The 24176-nt window shown below is 43.1% G+C and overlaps 1 protein-coding gene across 3 annotated transcripts in view; it reads right to left on the bottom strand.

The window, feature by feature from the left end:
* The window catches only part of TMEM150C (transmembrane protein 150C), a 108010-nt gene extending 84575 nt beyond the window's left edge, over positions 1 to 23435 (bottom strand). Inside the window, exon 1 of one of the 3 annotated variants that reach the window (XM_043906358.1) lies at positions 23092 to 23435. The gene's annotated coding sequence lies outside the window, so the exon portion shown is untranslated. Of the gene's footprint in view, positions 1 to 22688; positions 22817 to 22953 lie in introns of those variants that run through there. The other 2 variants (XM_043906357.1, XM_043906360.1) reach the window with 2 other exon arrangements.
* Between the last annotated feature and the right edge of the window lie 741 nt (positions 23436 to 24176).

Below are 24176 nucleotides of genomic sequence, written 5' to 3'. Positions count from 1 at the left end.
TTTTTATAGAAGGATTTTATAATGGGTATCTCTTATAAGCCAACAGCCAATATTATTTTTTTGACATGAAAAGGGAGCTTTCCTATTAAAATAAGGATGAATCAATTATGATGTTAAAAAAGAGACAACAGTCCCCAAATGGAGTCTCTTGTCCTAAGCCCACATCACCAAACCAAGAGTTAATACCAAAGCTAACTGCTATTTCAACCTCTCCCGGGCTGTAACCTTTAACCAGTCAGACTGGAATTACTTGGTTAGCACTAGCACAGTAATCTGCTTGACAGACTCCTGTCTTCTCCCAAAAGAAGGGGACATTGCCTGAAACAATCCACCCTTTGTACAATAAATTTTGTGTCCTGCCTCCTGCCTATAAAAGTCTTCCATTTTGTACAGCTTCTAGAAACTCCTTTCTGTCTTCTAAATGGGATGATGCCCAATTCAAGAATCATTAAATAAAGCCAGTAAGATCTTTAAATTTTACTCAGTTGAATTGTTTTTTTTTTGAAAAAACAACTATCAACACTGTTTGGGCAGATTTTACCAATTCATCAAAAAAGAAACAGAAATAAAGGGCTTCATTATAAGAAATGCAGAAATGGAATTATCTGCAACAATAAGGTCAGAGAATTGATTAAAATATTATTTGAATTAATGAGCATTTATATAAAGGACTGGATAAAAGATGAAAATTCAAACAGTTTTTTATTATACAGTAAAGAAACAGAACAGAAACATAATAGGTTTACAAGAGCAACAAAACCCATAAACTATCTAGAACTATCTGTAATGAGAAATGTACATGAAAAAAACTCACAAAATTCTGACAGACAGAAAAGTTTGAATAAACACTTCTGGAGGGTTAATTAGAATGCTGTGAAGAAAGTCACTCTCACCAAATTAATTTAGAGATATCAAAGAATTCAATAGAAAAAAACTCAAGGGGATTAATTTGGAATTTGACAGTGTTTTTAATGTTCATCTGGAATAATTGCTGAAATACACAACTATATATAAAAACTGTGTCTAAGTCCCCTTTTGCAATCTACTTAGTAAGCCTAAAGAAAGTTAGTTTTATTTGAAGATTCACAAAATAATTCATTCAACATCTCTACCTGTTCTTTTAGTGGTCAAATTAATAGAGAAGATATTACCATTCATTACTCAGGAGGTTTCAAAATTGAAGGATATTTTCTTTAAAGATTTTTTTTCCCTTATGCATTATATCTTTTATACTTTATTCCCTTTTATCCTGGCTAATTTCCTCTAGGGAAATGCCAACCTCTGCAAAGCTTTGTGGTTATTTTGAAGTACCCAACAAAACCTTTTTATTTACATATTAAACCTTATTTTTATACTGGCATAAAGACAGGCTGGTATAGTAAAAGGCTGGGCTATATTTGAATCACAGCTCTGCCTCTTTCACAGTATGCTTCAATTTATTTGTTTTTGAAAAGTAGATTAATATATCCAACTCAAATATTTGTCGGGAGGATATATTAATAGTAACATAACTATGACCTAGCACAGAGCTTGGCATATACTAGAAAATTAGTAAGTGTGATTAACTATGTTTATATACTTTCTAAGTGTGGTCTTCTATCTCTGTATTTACCCAGTTTTCGAATGTAACTATTTACCCTTGTTTAATCCAATCTCATGATCGTTAGACCACCACTGTTCACATATGTTTCCAGTGCTAGGCTGTGATCTCTTAGCAGGAGAAGGCCATGTTTTACTCATAGAGCTCCGTCGAGACCAATGCTCTCTGCATTTCAGATGCCCATTGATTGAAAGAAAAGAAAAATGAAAAATGAGGGAAGAAGGAAGATGGAGTTGATCCTCACAATGTATGTAGCATGTTTGCACTCCAGCAATAAAATTTTATTTCATTATGGTGGTGCATGGCGCTCAGTCACTCAGTCATGTCCGACTCTCTGTGACCCCATGGACTGTAGCCTACTAGGTTCCTCTGTCCATGGGATTTCCCAGGCAAGAACACTGGAGCAGGCTGCCATTTCCTTCTCCAGCATATCTTCCCAACACATTATATCTTAAGTTTAAAAAAAGTCTAATATTTTAGCAGATCTACTAAATTAGTTATGAAAAGGTAAATTGACACACACAGATCAGACTAAATCACTGAAGGGCCCAAAATAAACCACAAACCAATCTGTCCATAACAATTATTGAACTCCTACTATGTATTTAAGTGATTTCAGGGTTCTGGCTCTTTATTCTGTCACCTATCCATGGTTTAATAGTGAAGAAATGTTGATGTACTGAAACAGCCAAAATCTCATGTATTATAAAAGTCAAGAACTAGAGACTTATGAGTCCCATAATACCAATAGTAGTCCTGCCTTGCTCTACAATATTATTTTGTTTTACTGCATATGGTCTAGACTCCAGGGCTTTATTTATGAGCAGTGGAGTGGAATTACAGCTGCCAAGAGGAAAAGGTTACATTTTTTAAAAACTTATACTACATATAAAACAAGTACAATTTTCCTGAATGCCTAACTGGTGAGCTTACAAAATTTTAATATTATCAAGTTAATGTATGAGTCATTAATGAGAAGATACTAATTTTCAAAATGGTACCTAAGAAAGCTCTAAATTAAATATAATCAAATGCAAAAATACAGGAGAAGCTAACCAATGTTCAGGAGGGGACAGGGTTTAGGGAAAAGATGGGGAAAGGGCCTTAAAGCTACAGGCACAAGTCAGGTCTTCCCTGGTGGGCCAGTGGTTAAGACGTCTCACTTCCACTGCAGGGGGCATGAGTTCGATCCCTAGTCAGGGAACTAAGACCCCACATGACAAGTGTTATGGCCAAATAAAAAATAAAATAAAGATTTAAAAAGCTATTTAAGTGTAAATAGAAGGGACAGGGAGGGCATTTCAGTGTGGGAACCTTGAAAACAAAAGTAAGAACACAAATGACAGTGAACAAAAGTGTTAGTTGCTCGGTTGTGTCTGACTCTTTGCAACCCCATGGACTGTAGCTCACGAGGCTCCTCTGTCCATGGGATTCTCCAAGCAAGCATATGGAGTGGGTTGCCATTCCCTTCTCTAGGGGATCTTCCCAACCCAGGGATGGAACCTGGGTCTCCTTCATTGCAGACAGATTTTTTACCATCTGAGCCACCAGGAAAGCCAAGATTAGACTCCAGTGAGTGGGAAGTAAAATTCTACATTAGAGAGGAGTTGGAAGTAAAACATGGATAGATAAAATGGGCTCAGATTATATATGGTCTTGAAAGGCCACACCAGGAGCTTGGATTTGATCCCACAGTAAGATACTATCTCAAGAGAGTTCTTGGCCTGGGGAGACCTGACAAGAATGTAATAATGGGGAGATGAGGCAGACAGCACTGTGTGAAGGAGACTCTAATGGCCAAGAGGCAGAGAAGCCAAAGTGGAAACTACTGCAGTATTTGCACATAAGAAATCAGTATTATTTAACATCATCTTAAAAATCTCTACTGCCTGGGAATAGACCAGTTATTTCTACATAGCCCTTCCCTGGTGACTCAGATGGTAGAGAATCCACCTGCAATGTGGGAGACCTGGGTTCAATCCCTGGGTTGATCCCCTGGAGTAGAAAATGGCAACACACTCCAGTATTCTTGCCTGGAGAATTCCATGGACAGAGGAGCCTGGCGGGCTACAGTCCATGGGGTCACAAAGAGTTGGACACAACTGAGTGATTTGCACTTTCACTCACTTTCTACCAAGCAAACAATCGAAAAATAGAGCATGCAGCAGTGCCAGGCCAGGGCAACGTAAGGTCAGGCCTTCTCTGAATTTACACTTTGCATCCAGGTGGTCACGGGTGTTACTAAAAGGGTCCGGGTAAAAGACACCCTAAGTGGGCTTTAGAAAATGTCAAACGGAACTGAATTACCACTAACCCAGTTAAGATAAGGAAAGAGCCAGGACTAGTACTTCATAGTGTGTCCAATACTTGGTAAGCATGCACGCATGCTCAGTCATGTCCAACTCTGCAACTCCATGGACTGTAGCCCACCAGGATCCTCTGTCCATGGGATTACCTGTGGACAGCAAAAATACTGGAGTGGCTTGTCATTTCTTCTCCAGGGGATCTTTCCAACCCAGGGATCAAGCAGGAGTCTCCTGTGTGTCCAGTACTGGCAGGCGGATTCTCTACCACTGAGCCACCTGGGAAGCCCCCAGCACTCGGTAAGACATTACCAAATAAGTAGTACCTTTATGTGAGTACAGAAAGGCGAACTGACCTTTCTGGGGCTGGGACGGTGGCAGGCGTAGGGTTCGCAGCTGTGCAGACACAAAACTGTTCCATGCTTCAGTGCCTGTGAAATTCTTTATGCAATGAGCCACCTGCATTAAACTTATTTATTTATTTTATTTATTTATTTTTTCATTTATTTTTTATTAGTTGGAGGCTAATTACTTCACAATATTGTAGTGGCTTTTGCCATACATTGACATGAATCAGCCATGGATTTACATGTACTCCCCATCCTGATCCCCACCCCCCACCGCCTCCCTCTCCATCCCATCCCTCTGGGTCTTCCCAGAGCACCAGCCCTGAGCACTTGTCTCATGCATCCAACCTGGGCTGGTGTAAACTTATTTTTTAAAAAAATCAGACTAAATCATTGAGGAGCCAAAAATAAACCATAAACCAATCTGTCCATAATAACTACTGAATTCCAACTATGTACCTCAATGATTTCAGGGTTCTGGCTCTTAATTCTATTGCCTATCCATGGTTTAATAATGAAGAAATGTTGATATATGGCAATAGTCAAAGTCTCGTGCATTATAAAAGTCAAGAACTAGAGACTTATGAGTCCCACCATGGCAATAGTAGCCCAGTTAAGGTAAAGAAAGACCCAGTACTTTCTTTAGTGTAAAATACTTACAATATTTCACAGTGTGTCCAACACTTGGTAAGACTTCAGCAAATAAGTACAACGGTTTTGTGAGCAACACTTTGCAGAGCCCATTCACATATTATATCAACAGCTGGTACGTATAGAACACTTAGGGTGTTTAGGCACATTGACTACAACCCTAGGAAGTAGGCAGCGTCATCCACTTTCACAGATGCCCAGAGGACAGTTACTGCTACTTCCTGGAGCCAGAACCGGGGCCCAGGGACTGTGCTCTTAACACTACACTCTACTGCTGCTCATCCTACTTGCCCTTTCAAACAACCTACGAAATAAGTAAGACGAATCTGATTTGTTTGAAAAATATTTATAGAGTTCTTACTCGCCAGGCCTCATACCACACACTGAGTTTCCAATGATGGATGAACCATACCACCCCTACTCTGAAGAAGCTGACAGTCTAGTAAGCAAAACTGACAGATAATCCACGTTTTCCTGATGAACAACAGAAACTCTAAGCTTCCATAAATTAAATATCTTATCCGAGCACACAGCCGGCTAGAGAGTGGTCAGGCCAGGGCTTAAATGCTGACATCACATCTCTAATACTTACTCCAGGTAATGATGTTAACTTCCTTTGCTGGCCTACTGGGCAAAAACAAAAGAAAACAAAACAACAATATCATAACCAGGACTATCTAGTCTAACCCAACTTTTATAAAAAGAGCCTGATCTTGGTAAGAAGGAAACATTAAACCAAGCTATTGTGATTCCGATGCAAACAGCACAGACCACTTATGCCAATTTACAAATCATTTCAACAGCTGGAAAATCTATCATTTCAACCATTAATTGTCCTGTCATCAAACATTTTGGCTAAACATATTTCAGATACTTTGGGTGAATCGCTTACAATGGGCCACTTTTCTCAAGGAAAATCAAGATAAATTCTTGTGGTCTGCAAAGCTAACGATAACCCCAAAAGATTCAGTTCCACAGTAATTATAACCATTTTCCATTTTTCCTTCTGCTCTTTTAATGCTCCCTAAAGGAGGCCTAGAACCTTTCTTTCATATGTAAGAGAATTGTCCCAAACGACCTAACTGTACCAGCCTGCAAAATCTGTTTCACAAAACTTGGCCCATTACAACTTTCAGAGTGAACATTACACAATAAGACTTTAAGCCCCTTTTGGCCCAGGAGTAACTGGCAACAAGTGCAGCAAGGATTCATTAGCTGCTTTTACACAGAGGATGTTTAAACCCTGCACTCAAGCCATGCCGGTAGTAGATCTTTTAACTTGTTTGTTTTTTCTCAAAAGGGTCCTGACTGGGATCAATCACACATGTGGTGTAGGCAGCTAGTCACGATCATATGACTTGGAGGGTAATAATAATGGCTTCCCAGCCCCTAAATAAATCCCCTCCCAGCCTCTCAAAGTAGCCAAATTTAAGGAAGAGAAGTTCGATCACGGGGAGCTAATAGGGTTATTAAGGAGGTTAACAGGTATTTGTCCTTGTGATACTGGAGATGACTCCTGAAAGTCCCTTGGACAGCAAGGAGATCAAACCAGTCAATCTTAAGGGAAATCAACCCTGAATACTTGTTGGAAGGACTGATGCCGAAGTCCAGTATTTTGGTCATCTGATGCAAACAGCCAAATCATTGGAAAAGTTCCTGATGCTGGGAAAGATTGAGGGCAAAGGAGAAAAGGGCATCAGAGGATGAGATAGCTGGATAGCATCACTGATGCAATGGACATGAACTTGGGCAAACTTCAGGAGATGGTGAGGGATGGGGAGGCTGATATGCTGCAGTCCATGGGGTCGTAAAGAGTCGGACACGATTGGGCGACTGAAAAACAAGTATTTACCAAATGTGTGCTATGAGCCCAAGACAACAGGAGACCAGGCATAGCCCATGTGACCAATGTCATTAAGACATAAATGCAGTGCATTTCAATAAGTTTAATATCTATTTTTGTTGTTGTTTAGTCACTAAGTCATGTCCGACTCTTTTCCGAATCCAAGGACTGTAGCCCGCCGGCCTCCTCTGTTTATGGGATTTCCCAGGCAAGAATACTGGAGTGGGTTGCCACTTTCTTCTCCAGGGGATCTTCCCGACTCAGGGATTGAACCCACAACTCCTATGTCTTCTGCACTGTTCACAAAGGATAGAGTAGCATGAAGGGCCTTGGGGGAGTCTTCCACCTACTCTTCCAGCCTCATTTCTGAGCATCCAAGGAGCCAGCCCCTCTCAACAACCAGTGGCTCCCCAAGCTGCCCAGCGTCGTTGCCCAGGCTCCGTGCTAAGGGCTGCAGATACAAAGATGTAGGCAGTCCCCACCCCCAGGCGGCCCACAGACAATCAGGAAACACGTGCAGTGACAGATGGGTGCAGGGATTAGGGAGCTCTGAAGGGAGGAAGCTGATCCCGCACTGAGGGCAACGGGAGGGCAGGCGAGGAGGAAATGACCCTGAGCTATGTCTCCAGGGATGCAGGGGGTTCCCATGCCCTGTGGTGGCCTGTGCAGGGCATCCCACCACCGTGGGTGCAGGAAGCTGCGTTCCTGGTGCTCAGAGCAGAATGGGTCAGGCCGTGAGTGGTGAATGAGAAGCTGGGAGAAGGGCAGGTGCCTGGCACGGCGGGGATGACTACAGTGTAGCTGATGTGGCTCCACTGAATGTTCCTTCAGCATTTACAACAGGGATGTGTGCTCATTGCAAGCACTTCAAAAGGTACACAGCAGGAAAAAGAAGATGAAAAGGGTTCCAAATCCCGTAGGCTAGAACTGAAAAACCAGTCATTTCAAACATTAAATATCCTGCCATCAGTCATTTTGGCTAAACATTTCAGATACTTTGGGGGAATCATTTACACTGGGCCACTGTAAGGATGGCCTGTTAACATTTTGATGTACAATCTTTTATACATATATGTATGTATTAATATGTTTATATATTATTTTACCTATGCTGTGCTGTGCTGTCTCTCAGTCATATCCGACTCTTTGTGACCCCGTAGACTGTAGCCCGCCAGGCTCCTCTGTTCATGGGATTCTCCAGGCAAGAATACTGGAGTGGGTTACCGTGCCCTCCTCCAGAGGATCTTCCCAACCCAGGGATGGAACCCAGGTCTCCCGCATTGCAGATGGAATCTTTATGTCTGAGCCACCAGGGAAGCCCAAGAATACTGGGGTGGGTAGCCTATCCCTTCTCCAGGGGAACTTCCCGACCCAGGAATCGAACCGGGGTCTCCTGCACTGCAGGTGGATTCTTTACCAGCTGAGCTACCAGGGAAGCCCACATTTACCTACACTAACAAATACATTTTTCTTTAAAAATGAAATCATTTAAAGTGTGGTGGATTTCCCTGGCGGCTCAGACAGTAAAGGATCTGCCTGCAATTGAGGAGACCTGGGTTTGATCCCTGGGTCAGCAAGATCCCCTGGAGAAGGGAGTGGCTACCCACTCCAGTATTCTTGCCTGGGAAATCCCATGGACAAAGAGCCTGGTGGGTTACAGTCCATGAGGTTGCAAAGAGTTGGACACGACTGAGTGACTAACACACACACATATACATACAATGAAATATTATTTAGCCTTAAAAAGAAAGAAAGTTCTGGGGACTTCCTAGTGGTCCAGTGGTTGAGACTTCACCTTCCAATGCAGGGGGTGCAGGTTTGATCCCAGGTTAGGGAGCTAAGATTCCACAGGCTTCTGTGGACAAAAGAACAAAACATAAAACAGAAGCAATACTGTAACAAATTCAATAAAGACTTTAAAAAAATGGTCCATGTCAAAAAAATCTTAAAAAAGAAAAAAAGGAAAATTCTGACATGTTACAACATGGATAAACCATCACAACATTGTGCTAAGTGAAATAGGCCAATCAGAAAAAGACAAATGCTATACAACTCCGTTTATATGAGTACCTGGAGTAGTCAAATTCATAGAGGCGCAGGTAGATGGAGGTGACTGCTGTCTGTGGGAGGAGGGGGGGAAAGTGAGCAGTTGTTTAAGGGGTGGAGTTTCAGTTTTGTAAGATGGTAAGATTTTGGAGATTGGCTGTACCTATGTGAATATACTTAACACCCCTGAACTGTATACTTAAAAATAGTTAAGATGGTAAAGTTTATGTTATGTGTTTTTTTTTTAACCACAGAAAAGAAAAATAAATAAAATGTGAAAAAGAAATTCACTTGATAAAGCTATTTTAATACTTTTTTCACTCATTTTTTTGGGGATCGCCTTTCCACATGAGATACACACACACACACACATATATGCCACCATCAATATTTCAGATAACTCTATAGTATTCTAACGTAGTTGTTGATCAGTCACTCAGTCATGTCTGACTCTTTGCAACCCCGTGGACTGCAGCATGCCAGGCTTCCCTGTCCTTCACCATCTCCTGGAGCTTGCTCAAACTCATGTCCATTGAGTTGGTGATGCCATCCAACCATCTCGTCCTCTGTTGTTCCCTTCTCCTCCTGCCTTCAATTCCAGTGTAGAGATCTACCTTAATTTATTTAACCTAGGAGAATTACTTTTTAAGATAGATGAAACCTGCAAAGTCTTGGTTGATAGGCAGGAGCTGTGACAGCCGATGGGAAGGAGTCAGCAAAGGGTTAAGAAAGATGCAAGACCACAGAAGAGAGAGGAATATTAATAGAGCAAAAGTTCCAAAGAAAGCATGAGGGGACTTCCCTGGTGGTCCAGTGGTTAAGGCTCCCCACTCCCAATGCAAGGGAGCATAGGTTTGTCCCTGGCCAGGGAACTAGATCCTATAAGCCTCAACTAAGAGCCCATGTGCCACAACTAAGACCTGGCACAGCCAAATAAATTTTTTAAAAAAGACCATGCTTATTAAAACAACAAAACAAAAGTGAAACAACAACAACTAAAAAAAAAAACCCCACAAAGATAGCATGAACAGATGGCATTCAGGGTTCAAGTATTGGGCCAACCTTAAACATGGGTCAAAATGGACCACATCCCTTGAGGAAAGGAAATGAAGATGAGTACAAATATATATATTTGGGTTCGATTCCTGGGTTGGGAAGATCCCCTGGAGAAGGAAATGGCAACCCACTCCAGTATTCTGGCCTAGAGAATCCCATGGACAGAGAGCCTGGCAGGATACTGTCCATGGGGTCGCAAGAGCCAGATATGACTTAGCGACTAAACCACCACCACCAATATATTTGCACTTGTAGAGAAAAGTCTGGGTAACTGAAGAAGTCAAGAGATGACATCTTAATGAGGATAAAGAGGTAGAGAAGTAGGGCATGGAAGAGTCGGAAAGATATATAGCTATGTTCAGAAATAAGACACAGGTTAAAATTCCTGAAGGTGAAAATCTACCAGCTGGACAAGGATCTGGGTGAGGGTTGGGAGTGAGTAGCTGAGGTTCTCAGAGGACTCACTGAGCAGGTCTAGTGATTCTGAGGCCAGATTCACACTTAGATCACCTGGGATGGTGCTGTCCCCAAGGGTTGACCAGAGTCAGGAAAGGGAGGTACGGGAAGACCAGGTATTCAGTTTTTCAGGCAACAAACAAAAGTGACTGGAAGCCAGATGGAGTGTAGCGGTGAGCAACAGTGAAAGGTGGTTGACCACATTTAGCCTCAAAGTTGAGGAATAACAAGCCTTTTCATGCAGTGACCCATGGAAGAGGGTGACAGAGCAATTAGCCAAAAGGTTGAGAACTTTACTCACCCTGGGGAGAAGAGGAAAAGAGGGAGGGAGGGAAATCGACAGAGGACCGGAAATGACGATGCCAAGAGACGGTGAAAATACAAGACGTGAGGCATGGGTCGGGGGGCAGGTGGGTTTGAGAGGTTGTGTTGGCACAAGTTACGGTCCTGCAGAAGGACATGGGGTCATGGACACAGGTGGAAGGCCAGGCTTGAGCAAAGGAGGGAAAATGACTGTGGAACCCAAATCCAGTCTCAGAGAAGTGGTAAGAACTGTTACTAAGGGACTTCCCTGATGGTTCAGTGGCTAAGACGCTGTGGAGCAGGGGGCCTGGGTTCAAGCCCTGGTCTGAGAACTAGATCCCACATGCCGAAACTGAAGATCTCTAATGCCACAGCTAAGGCCCAGTGCAGCCAAATACATATATAAATATATATATACACACACACACATATATATATAGAAGAAGGAAATGGCAACCCACTCCAGTACGCTTGTCTGGAAAATCCCATGGACGGAGGAGCCTGGTAGGCTACACAGTCCATGGGGTCACAAAGAGTCGGATATGACTGAGCAATAGGTTCTACATATATATATATATATTATATATATATATATATATATACAGAGAGAGAGCAAGCTGCTACTAAGTTCATAGAGAAATGTGATTTGACTTCTGGTTCTCAGAGCACAGTCTCCAGAATCTCCAAGTTCCTCACCATGTTTTATTTTTTCTCTCTAGCACAACAGCCATATACTATATCATTTCCTTGTTTATTTCTGGTTAGCTTGCTCCATTAGCATATAAAGCTCCCTGACGGCAGGCATGCTGTCTGCTTTGTTCACTTCATTATCACCAGCACTTAAGTCATATCTGCACACAGTAATGCCTCCATAAGTCACACTTGTTGAGTGAATGCATGAATGAGTAAACAAATAAATGATAAAGGCCAGTTAGGATAAGGATATCCCGTGAGGTTTGCTAAAATAGCAGGTAGGGTCTCTGCCAGGAGGAAGCAATCTTACAGTCTTCAGTCCTAAAGGGACAGAAAATGTTGGCCAAGCTCTGCTCCCAAACTCTATCTGCTCTTTTTTTTTTTTTTCCATCTCCTCCTCTTCTCGTGACTACTTCTGATCCTCCAAGACTCAGCTTGGTGTCACCTCCTCCGGGGAGCCCTCCCTGATGTCTCCTCTTGGGTGCTCTCAAGGCACCCTATAGTTCTTCTATTACTGTGCTTACCCTCCTGTCTGATAACTGTTTACCTGTTGGTCTCCCCCACTAGACTGAGCAAGGATAGCAAATCTCATACACTTAGTAGGAACTCCATACATGAGGGCCAAATACACAAATGGAAAGCACTGGACATGTGAGTTGGTCAATAAAAGCCTGCACTTTTCCTCCTTTGAAGTTCAACTCGGCCACACACAAATTCATACTTTGACACCACTGAACGAGAGGGCCCTTGTTGCCAGGGCATCCAGGTGGGAACACAGCTCAACTCCCAACACTAAACATAAGCTGGAGCTTTTCTGTTTAAGGTAAGATTGAGTTCTACTGTCTTTCATGCGTCTGTTCCCCTCTCTATCTGATTCTGGGCATCCCTGTGATACTATGGGTTGCCTTGCTCATCTGTGATGCTTCCCAAGTGAAAGAGTGTGATAGGACACCTGGTGAGCCTTGTAAAAATCTCTGTTTTAACTGATCTGGGGTGCAGTCTGCGTTTTTACAGATTTTCAGATGATTCTACTGCACAGCCAGAGTTGAGAACCATTACCCTCTGGCCATTTGCCATTTTCCCCTGGCTTGTGGCGCTGTCCAAGGTAGCAGTTCATCAAGCGCTTCTTCACCCCAATGTCTGCCCAGACCAGCCATGGGCAAGGGTCAATGGTCTTTTGAATAACCCCAGGGGAGGGTGCTGCACCTTAGGACCTAACACGTTAAAGCCAAGTTTATACAGTTAGCTGTGTTGGAGAAGGCCACCGTTGGGTGTTCAGACTAAAACTAGGCTGTCCAATAACCACATGTGACTACTTAAATTTAAATTAATACAAATTTGAAATTGCTCTAATTAAAAGTCCAGCTCCTCAACTGCACATTCAAGTGCTCAATAGCTAGTGGCTGCTGTATTGGATAGTTCAGAAACAGAACATTTCCATTATCATAGAAAGTTCTGCTGGTAAATGCTGATACAAAAATATTCCTTTCTTCAGAAAATAATCTATGTGGTTACATTCATCTTCTGCTAGTCATGGGCAAAATGAGCCACACAATATGCAGAGGGTGAACACACTGAATCTCTGGTCATTCCTTCTCAGATGAGTGACAGTGGCCCTTTACCTATTTTCTTTTCTTTTTTCTTTTTTTGGCCACACTACATGGCCTGTGGGAACTTAGTTCCCCGACTAGGGATGAAGCCCATGGCCCCTGCAGTGGAAGTGTGGAGGATTAATCACTGGACCACCAGGGAAGTCCACCCCTTTCCGAGAATAAGAACAAAGAAAGGAGTTCTATGCTCTTTTGAACAAAAGTTTTCCTGGACAGTTCCGCCTATGTATTAGGGCAGCAATGGTTTTCCAACTTTTTTGACTGCAACTGACAGTAAAAAATACATATTTTACATTATAATCTTGTATACAGATATATACATATATAACAAATTAAAAGTTTTACAAATCAATATTTATCCTTACTACATATTTTGGACTTGGATACTTTATTATTCTATTATTTTCTATTTTCTGATTTATTAAAAAAAATAAACCTACTTAACTGTTCTCATAGCTCTGCTGGCCAGTAGTTTGGAAAACTACTACCTTAAGACATAAGTGGTCCACACAAAACTGGGACTGAATTTCACACTGCAGAGTTAATAGCCAGCTGGATAGTAATAGCTAACATTTACTGGGCACTTAGTATATGCCAGGCACTGTGTTAAATGTTCTATATTCATTGCCTTGTTCATTTGACATAATAACTCCATAGAACAGTTGTCCAAGAACCGTGAAAGAACTGAGGTTTTACTTGCAGAGGTTAACAGAAGACACAAAACTCCCAGGGTGGAGACAAAGGACTTTAGCATCCACAGCAACAGCGGTAGCCAAAGCATCAGCATTTCCTTGCACTAGTTCCCCAGCTCCAATTCCCAGGGCATCCAAAGAGGGCCATAACACCTGCATATGCAGTGAGTAGCTTTACTGGAGAGGAACTCTGAGCTGCAAGAACTCAAATCCATTATATTGAATCTTAGCAAGCCTGCTCTGCACTTCTGAGGACAACAGTATCTCAAGCATCCAAGACAATTTACTACACAAACATCCTTGTAAAGGCAATCTAGACTGAAAGGGCAGCCAGTGCCTCTCTTTGTAAGTCCTGTCGAAATGCAGGGGACGCAAGAGCTGTCTCCCAACAGCAGGTACCATACTTATCCCCACTTTGTACATGAGGAAAGAATGATTTTAAAAGGATTAAGTAGCTTATTTAAGGTTACATAGGTCAACTTGACATCTAAGTGTATGCTGATAACACCTTTCGCAGCCATTAACAGTGAAACAGGAAGACGGAAGAGAGATGTCACTCATTTAGTCATGCAGCTGTGAAATTTGCCCCTACAGAAAGTAATTTGTTATATATAATTTGTAATAAGCTATTTTCTTTTCATATTTTCTTCCAGAATCCCATAGGAAGAGTATCAAATGAACAAGTCTTTTCTATAAAGGGCCAAAGAGTAGAGATTTTCAGCTTTATGGGCCAGATGGATTCTGTTTCAATTGCTACTCAACTCTGGAGAGGGAGTGCAGAAATAGTCACAGGTAATTCATAACCAATGGGTGTGGCTATCTTCAAAATAGTGCAATTTGCTAACTCCTGTTTTCAGTGGGATACAAACAAAATTTTTGTTTTGACAGACAGCCCAGTGGGATACAAAAAAAAGTTGCATAGTAATTTCTACACACAATGGTTTAATTGGAAAAAGAAGGTAAATAAGCAACAAGCAAGCAAATCAAGAGTCACATGGAATGGAAGCGCGCCTGGCTTCTATGTCGGAGTCCTCTTAAGTCAGCCTGGATAAACAGTATGTCAAGAACTAATGTAAAATATTCATAGATTAAAAGTAGAATAGCGTCTATACAAGGGCTTCCCTGGTGGCTCAGTGTAAAGAACCCGCCTGCCAATGCAGGAGACATAAGAGATGCGGGTTCCATCCCTGTGTCGGGAAGATCCTCTAGAGAAGGGCTTGGCAATCCACTCCAGTATTCTTGCCTGGAGAATCCCAAGGACAGAGAAGCCTGGCGGGCTACAGTCCATAGGGTCACAAAGACTCAGAATCGCTGAGCAACTGAGCACACACACATGCAAAATCTACACATCATCTCTCTGTGATGACTGTGGTTATGCCAAGACTCTAAGAAATAACTTATGTGACTTTCAAAGGGTTTTTCTAGCTATTAGATGCTCAAGAGGGGAGCAGTTATCATCCAGAACAATCCTCTTTAATTTTTCATGTGATGACATTAGGTAAAAAACCTACATTATGAATAAGGGGGAAGTAATAGTGAAAAAAAAAATGGTACTCTAGGCCAGGGACCATTCTAAGGATTTCACAAATAATGCCCAATAACTAACAAAGAAGACCATTTCTGAAGTGCCAAAATGTATGGCTCAGTGAGTGAACACTCACGTGGCCTGATCTTAAAAAAAAAAACAAAAAAAAACCCACACACACATAGAGTGCCATTATTTGATCACAGTGGTATTCTTTCCCCAAATCAGTTTACTGGAAAATTGTTGTCTTTATTTTTACATGCATACATATACATCAAAATTTTGTTTGCTCTTCTTTTTCTAATTCTTTTAGACTATAGATTAGGTTGTTTATTTGATATTTTTCTTATTCATACAATCAAAATTTTAGTATACAAGTGGTAACCCACTCCTTTTCATAGAATCAATTTTTATGCTGCATATAAGCTCAAATTAAAGTGGAAAAACACCAATCAAAATGTCACAGAAAAAATAATCAGCTTTCTCAAGAACAATTCTATTAGCTGCAAAAATTATAGGGAGATAAATATGATTCTTGTAAACACTGTGCTGTTATTGACAAGACCGGCAAATTTTTCAAAATGACATAATTTTGAAGTCTAGGCTATGTGGGAACATAATACCACAAAGAAGAAAAACTGTCATCCATAAGTTAATATTCCTGTTACAACAGTTGGCACAATTTAGATACTATTGTTTCTATGTAAATATACTTTAAATTTTGGTGAAAAGTAGAACTTATTTTAGGAGATAGATTTCCATTGAAATTCCAGAACAATTACATTTCATAATTCTAAGTATAATTCACAAACACTTCAAGTTCAATAAAAAAAAAAAATCATATTTCTATTTGGTTTGCTTTACCATGGTATCAAAACCTCTTAATTAACACCTTTCACTCATGAGTCAATAGAATGAAAAATCATTTGAAGACTATTTTATTAACCAGCCCAGTTTAAAAAATACAATAGTCATTTTAGCTATGTACAGTTTTAATTTATGTTTCAAAACTTCCAGTTATTACCATTTAAAATATTTCTTTGGCAGCTAAGTCATCATAAGTGTAAAAAAACCAGGAAGACATCTACTTTGTTAATACATGAAATGCTTGATGAATACTAAGTCTATGCTATCTTTGGAGACATTTATGTTTACATTTAGTTGAAAGCCATTATAATTCATTATAATTACTTCAGAGTTAAATAACACCATTTAAACTACAGGCTAATTTCCGCTACTGCCATAGTTAATCACAATTACTTCTTCAGCTTTGTCTACGTTAGCCTAAAAATATTACATGACTTTCAATGTCTTGTCAAAGACACGTCATCTCATTTCTTTGCATTCCAAAGATAAAGCCTGTATCACTATCCTCAGAGATGGATAGTTCTGAAGCCCTGAACAAAATCTGCATATCTTATGGGTTTTTAGGATGTTAGACACAGCCTCTGTAGTTTTTAAAGAAGAAAAGTAACCATAATGACAAGCTGTTGCCTTTTCTATTCAACCTGACAAAGTCTATGAACAAGTGATCGCTCATATTTAGTTTGACCTTTAAGAAAAACTGAACTCTACTTCTAAAGTGAAATTAGTTTTACTTTTCAGATTGTTCTGGAGCTGAGGAAGGGTACAAGGAGATTCCTAGCCTCAGTTTTAGGACATCTCCTTTTATATGAAATTCTTAAAGCAACATTGTTCTCCTTTTATTATGTTGAAAAATAGGTCATGAAGCACTTCCAGGTAGAAAGTGATTTTGAAAAAGAAATAATTTAGAAACAAGTAAAAAGTGGGGGGTGTATGGGATGGACATATTTAGACCTGTTGTGACTATTTGCTACAAAGCAGTGTGTAGAAGTGAGGAAGTGATCAGGAGGGAAAGAAGACTGAGTTCCTAGCTTCTGGGACATCTGGGTTTCTTTGGGCCCCAGACTGCCTGTCAGTTAAAGAGCATTAAACTTTAGAGGCCACAGGCTGGCAGCAGTGAGGTCTCCTTCAGCTAAAATGTACAACGACTCCCCTCTCACTCATCAGGCCTCGTCTTACGCAGAAAACAACTGTCGTCAGCTCGTTTCCGCACTTGTGCAATGCTGTACAATTTTGGAGCCTCACAGGTCTGCAGACACCCATCTGTGTATCCCTACTGCATCACAACATGCGAGCCAAAAGAGTTGAACTTTATGGACTCTGTCACCAGACATCCAGGTTCAGCGTTCTGCATGGAGTCCTGTCTCAGATGGGTGTTTCCCAAAGTGAGTCTCAAGCCTAGTTTCAGAGGCAGTATTTCACATCACGATCCAGGATACATACATACATTTACCTAATAATCAAATGCATAGGGCTTCCCTGGTGGTCCAGTGGTTAAGAGTCCAGCTTGCAATGCAGGGAACAGGGGTTTGATCCCTGATGGTGGACGCTTCCACATGACAAGCAGCAACTAAGCCTGGGCATCACAACTACTGAGACCACGCTTAAGAGCCTGTAGTCCGCAACAGGAGAAGCTACTGCAACGAGAAGACCATGCACCATAACCAAAAGTAGGTCCTGCTAGCCACAACTGGAGAAAGCCCACCGGCAGTAACAAAGACCCAGTGCAGCCAAAAATAAATAAACAAATGAACAATGAGTAGGTTTACACAGTGCTTATTGCACAGACAGTCAGAATTGGAGCCCAGGGGTCTCGATTCTGTAGTGCTTTTGACCACCTCTCTCCATTATCTCATGGCCTTGCACTTACATACATGAGGGAACCAAACACTTCATCAAACCCTAGTAACTCCCACTAAGAGGGATGCACAGTGATAATTCCTATTCTAAGATATATATTCCATCTCATTCCCTGGCAGTTGAGTTGTTAAGAATCTGCCTTCCAACATAGGGGATGTGAGTTCGACTCCTGGTCAGGGAACTAAGATCCCACATACCATGAACCAGCTAAGCCTGAGTACAGCAACTACTGAGCCTGTGTCCTCTAGAGCCTTTGAGCCACAAGGGACGATCCTGTATCCCGAAACTAAGACGTGACGGGAAGTGAAGTGAATTGAAAGTCACTCAGTCATGTCCGACTCTTTGCAACCCCATAGACTATACAGTCCATGGAATTCTCCAGGCCAGAATACTGGCATGGATAGCCATTCCCTTCTCCAGGGGATCTTCTGAACCCAGGGATCGAACCCAGGTCTCCTGAATTGCAGACGGATTCTTTACCAGCTGAGTCTCCAGGGAAGCCCAAGGCCTGACGTAGCCAAATATATATATATATATATATGCATATATATATATATATTTTTTTAAATGCTGATACAAACCTATCAAATTGATTTTCTGACTCAGACTATGTGGTTTGAAAAATACTATGGTAAGTGCTGTATGAAAAGATTTTTGAAAAACCTCAACAGTAAAAAAAGTTAAATAAGTATATGCATCTCATCTTAGAAACTTAACATGAGGTAGTGCATTGAAAATCTCAAAAAAAGGGGTGGATTATATGGAACAGTTCCTAAATTCACTCGAGCATCTCTATCCTCTTGTGGAATGGACACTAATTTGGGAAATCTTATCCTATAGTGTTAAGACCTTAAGGGCAGGGACAAATTGGGGGTTAATTTACTTTATATTTTGTGCATTCTTAGTCACACAGTCTCCTCTGACTCTGTGACCCCCTGGACTGTAGTCTGCCAGGCTCCTCTGTCCATGGGATTTTCCAGGCAATACTGGGGTGGGTTGCCATGCTCTCCTCCAGATCTTCCCAATCCAGGGATCAAATCCACGTCTCCTGCATGGCAGGTGGATTCGCCATCTCTATGCATGAACATTTGTGTCACATTTTTAGATAACTGATTGAAGGAGAGTCCCTTCCAGAGAAGGGGAGCACCCAGAACCCCCGAGCTCTGGCCTGGGGAGAGGTATTCCAGGTACCTAGGCTGGGTGAGGCACCGACTTTCTGCCTCTCTAAATCCCCCTCCACTTGGCCTTCCCTGACAGTGCAGTGGATGGTAGTTCATCTGACAATGCAGGGGGTGGGGGTTTGAAGATTCCATGTGCTTCAAAGCAATTAGGCCTGTGGGCCACAACTACCAAGCCTCAGTATGGCAGCTACTGAAGGCCACGTGCCCAGAGCTCCGCTCCCCAGCAAGAGAAGCCCACACACCACAAGAGGAGCCCCCTACTCGCCACAACTAGAGAAAAGTCAGCGCAAGGCATTGAAGACACAGCGCAGCCAAAAAAAATCAATCAATAAAACTATTTAACCCTCCCCTTGAAATACTGAAAAATATAGAAACTGACTCTAAGAATGAATGATTCCATGATGGGTAAACAAGCAAATAATAAAACAAGTTTAAGAACACAGACACATGGGGACAAGCATCTAAACAAATCTGAGTGATGCTTATTTTTGTCGCCAGCAGACATATGGAAATTAAAAAAGAAAAACCACTTATAGAATAGAGTTGAACTTCAGCATGACACACCTTCTTCAGGGTAACTGTGAATATTTTTTCATAACAACAGGATTAGAGTCAAATCTTAATCCCTGGTTCTATTAAGGCTGATCTCTACTTTCTTCTAATTAAGGGTAATTGCCACTAAGTACTATCTCTGCAGGAAATGGGGGTGGGGTAGAATTTAAAGCTGCAGGGTCCAGTATGGTAGCCACAAGCCCCGTGTGGCTATTTAAATTAATTTAAATGAAATAAACTTTAACATTCAGTTCTTCAGTTATACTAGAGACATTTCAAGGATTCAACAGTGACATGGGGCTCTTGGCTACCAGGCTGGGCAGACTGTAGAATATTTCCATAATTGTGGGAAGTTTTATTGGACAGCACTGATCTAGACAAAGGCCATTCACAGATGTTAAAAAGAAAATTATCCATTTCTCCCTTCATAAAGAGTTCCAAATGCTACCTAACGGAGCTGGCATGACTTAAAATACTGTGGGGTTGAATGTGAAGGTTACTGCCAAAGATGTCATTATTATTTCAAAGTATCATTCCAATTGGCCAAATATCTCTCTGCATTAAGATTTTCCATTTCCACAAGTTATCTTTCAAAATTCATACATGCCAGGAAATGATATTTGGTGATAATAATAACTTGTTAAAGTTCTACTAATTTATGAGCTAGTGCTAAGAGAAAATTATGAAGGAAAAAAATAAAACCATAAAGATACATGGCACCATTAGCTCTGAGAATAAAAGTTTATAGTTAAAACAAGTAGGGATGCCCTTAGGATAAAGAAAATATTTATTACACACATGGGTCTGTTTCTAGCCTTTTCATGAATTTAGACTCAGATTCTGTAACATTTGGTTTTTGCATCACATGTTGAGAACTTTAGCTCATGTATCATTTGAGCTTCACAGCACCTGATCAGCACTCTAGCGTGGATTCTGAATGTTGTAGATTCTTCTCCTGAAGGGGAAAACAGAGGTCATGCATTATCTTGTCAGTGTCTGTCTTGCTTAGTCAGTTACCGAACTGATCCCAAGCGGCCAGATTACGCTGAAACCAAATGGCTAGGATTGCAGGGGCCAGCTAGCTTTTCGTCCTTCATGTCTCCAGGCTGCCCTGCTAATCTGGCCACCGTACTGCACAGGTATGCCTAGATCACAGGCAAAACAAAGAAGAAAGACCCACAGGAGTGTCAAGGCAAGTGCCATCACTCTTGATGATCACAAGCAGATAAAGTGAGTACAAGAAAACCCTGCAAGGTCATCATAAGCATGACCATGATAGTTCTAAAACAAAGCCTAAACATAAGGCATTACTATGTTCATGCCAAAAAAAAAAAAATTACTCCACAGAGTAACCTATCTCCCCCCAAAAGCAACTGGTGAAAGGCATCTGATGAGAAATATAGGAGTTAAGCAACTGCTATAAAGACACTTTAAGGTCAATTTAAATAATCCAAACAAATTGCCTTCAGCTAAATGGCAGGTTATAATAAACATGCGTTTCCCAAATACTTTAATATGTTTGTTCAATGTCATAACATCTACCAACTGTCATTATTGTCAGCAAAACTTCTTCATCCTTTTATTTACCATGTCCAGTTTATGAACTTCCAACTTGGGGAGTTTGCAAAATATTTATTAAATACTGTATAAATAAAAACCACCATTAAAATTCTTATGCTTATGCCTTGAAGATTAAACTCATATTTCTAGCTATTAAGAGACGGTAGCTATAGTTAATCTTAGAAACATGGTGTTTCCGGGACACATGGAAGAAAAAGTTTGGGATTTAATGCACGAGAGCTGAAATTGTAAAATACTTTGATTTGCAAATATCATATTTTTTATGATTAAAAAAAACTAACAATTTTTCCTTAAAAACTTTAAGTAGGTCAACCTATTAACTGTTGCCATGGAGCTTATACATTCACATTTGCCTATCCTTTTGATGAACTGCAGCCCAGGATGGAGTTAAAAAACCTGCCTTTGATTCAAGCACAGAAACACAGAAGCCGAAATTAATATTACCGTTTAGGCTGTGTTATTGTAATTGATCCAAGAACTTAAAAAAATATATTATTAGTATATTTGGCTGCCTAACAGGACTTCTCCTGGTCTCCCACAGGAAGTGGGAACCGTCTCACTCCAGGAGAAGGGTTTCCATCCCAACTGGGCTGTGTTCTCACATTTGTAGTCACAATCCTGGCTCGACAGGGAAAGACAGTCTGGCTGGGAAAAAAAACCTGACTTAAAAAAATTCAGGGAAGTGTCGGGGATATAATAAAGTGCTGTGGAGGTAGGGGTGGACGGAGGAGAGGGATGAGTAGAAAAAGGGAATATGGATTCAGAATGGGAAAATAACCCTCTGGTTCTCCGTTGGATTCATTTAAGGAGGAGAGAATCGTTCCACAACGGCTCTCTCCATAATCCACAGCTAATCACTCTTTTATTGCAGCGAAGGATCAGACAGCCTCGGTCGTCACCCACTCACCGGCGTCTCGCCGGAGAAACCGAAAATCCCATTTCTTCCTCATGGAGCACCGGGGAAGGACGGCGAGGCTGTTGGTTGAGTGGAGGGCTGCGCACAGGGCAAGGCAACTTAGAGCCCCTGCCCGGCTCCCCGCGCCAGCCCGCCGCGGCGAACGGGAAAGTGGAGAACGGCGCGCGGCGCGGAGACCCGGGAGGCCGAACTTGGGGTCGCTTCCCCCCCGCCTGCCCCCGACCACCACCGAAGGCCCGGGCCCCCGATGGGGCGGCGGGCGGGGACACCTGTCAAAGGAACCGGACCCGAGCCGCAGCCGGCGGGCGGCGCCGGGGCCCGGCGGACGGCACTGCGGCGGCGGCGGCTGGGACCGGGAGCGCCGGCGGCCACCGCGCCTCGCTCGGGGCGTGCGCCCGCGGGGGATCCGGGGGCGGCCTCGCGCCCAAGGCGCTCCGGGGAGGGGGCTCAGCCGAGCAGGGCCCCGCGGCCGGGAGGACCCCGCCGCCCGAGCCCCTCTGCGGCGCCCGCCGCCCCCGGGGTCTCCGCCTCGGGGCTGGACGCGGAGCCGAGCCCGATGACCCCGGGCTGCCCAGCGGCCCCGCGCGGAGGAGGGGGCGCCGCGCCTACCTGCTCCCGGTGCGGCGGGGCCGCGGTCGCCTTGCGGGGCCGTGACCTGCGGCGGCGGCAGCAGCAGTCGCGGCGAGGAGGGCGCTTCCTTCAGGAAGGGGTGGGATCTGCCCGCCCGCCCGCCGCGCCGCGCCGCGGCCCGCCCCCGACTTATTCTGGGGTCCCGGCTGCCAGGCCACCCGGGGAGACTCCCCCCACCTCACCCCCCGCTCTCCCCACCCCGGGTCTCCGGCTCCCACCACCCCTCGGGGCCCCGCGTGGTTACCCGGGGCTGGAGCCGAGCGGCGCCGGTGGGACCGCTTCTTTCGCCTTTGTGGACGCGATCGCCTGGCGCTTGCCGCTCACCCAACAAAAGGAAGGACGGAATCTGGGATCCTCCGCCTGGCGGTTATTTATTCCTGACCTGTTGTAACCTTCTGGTCGGCTCCCTTCGGTCCCCACACCTAGGGCTTTTGCACAGAGCAGCTAAAATTCATTTTCGTGCCCATCGGCTGAATGCAGTTCGCCGCCGCTCGGCGCTCTCCCGCGGTTTTCTTTCATCGGGAAGAACAAACACAGGGCCAACTTCTGACCCTGGCGAAGAGCGGCACTCCAAGGGCGCCCTCCCAGCGACAGCTTGCTGTCTTCCTCCCAGAGTCTCGTCTCTCTTAAAACTGTCTTCATCGGCATTTGAGTAGCTTTCCCCACCCGGGATCGCAGCCTATCAGGGGCACCATGTCGGTGACCTCTGGCAGCGGCGTGGATCAATTATTTTTATCACGCGCTCACGGGTTAACTTCTCTTCCAAAGGCATCCTTACGGTGCTCCCACAAGAGAACCCCCTTTATTAACTTGCCTTGGGCTGACCTCTGCTCTTTTGCTGGGCGGGGGCAGGGGGCGGGGGGACGGTCTGGGAGGGGGAGGCGGGGGGGGGGGCCTCCCTGCCACACCTGCCTCTTCTCTGCTGCCTCTCAAAGCACGTGGTTCAAATCCTCCAATTCAACCTTCCAGAACTGTTCCTTCCCCCACGATATACTGTTCCCCCACGATATACTGTTCCCCCACAATACACTGTTATCTGTGTATTGATTTGTTTTTGCTGTTTTCTCCTGGCTAACTAGACTGTGAGCTTCTTGAGGCCAGGAATCTGGCCTCTTCTGTTTCCCTTCCCTTAAGGTTAAAACATCTGGGTAAAACAGCCAAACCAAAAACTTGAAATCCTCTGCTGCATTTTGTAGGGGTGAGTCTCTGCCCATTTTTCTGAGGAGAGTGATAGTAGCTTTCATCATCTCCTCAGTGGTCTCTCTCCAGAGTTCAGAATTGCTTGAGACCAGTTCCTGAATGAACCCCAGCTCTGAAGGGAGGACCTTCTCCCAACTCCATCTCTCCTAATGCCAATCATTTCTCTCTGAAATAACTGAAGGAACCCTCTAGTTACCCTTGATTCCGGTCCCTTCTTTGAAAACTTCTGAATTCATCCAAACAGTTAGTGGTCCCTTTCAACACTGT

This window comes from Cervus elaphus, chromosome 6, assembly GCF_910594005.1.
Source record: "Cervus elaphus chromosome 6, mCerEla1.1, whole genome shotgun sequence".
Classification (NCBI taxonomy): Eukaryota; Metazoa; Chordata; class Mammalia; order Artiodactyla; family Cervidae; genus Cervus; species Cervus elaphus.
This window is presented reverse-complemented; position numbering and strand designations above follow the sequence as displayed.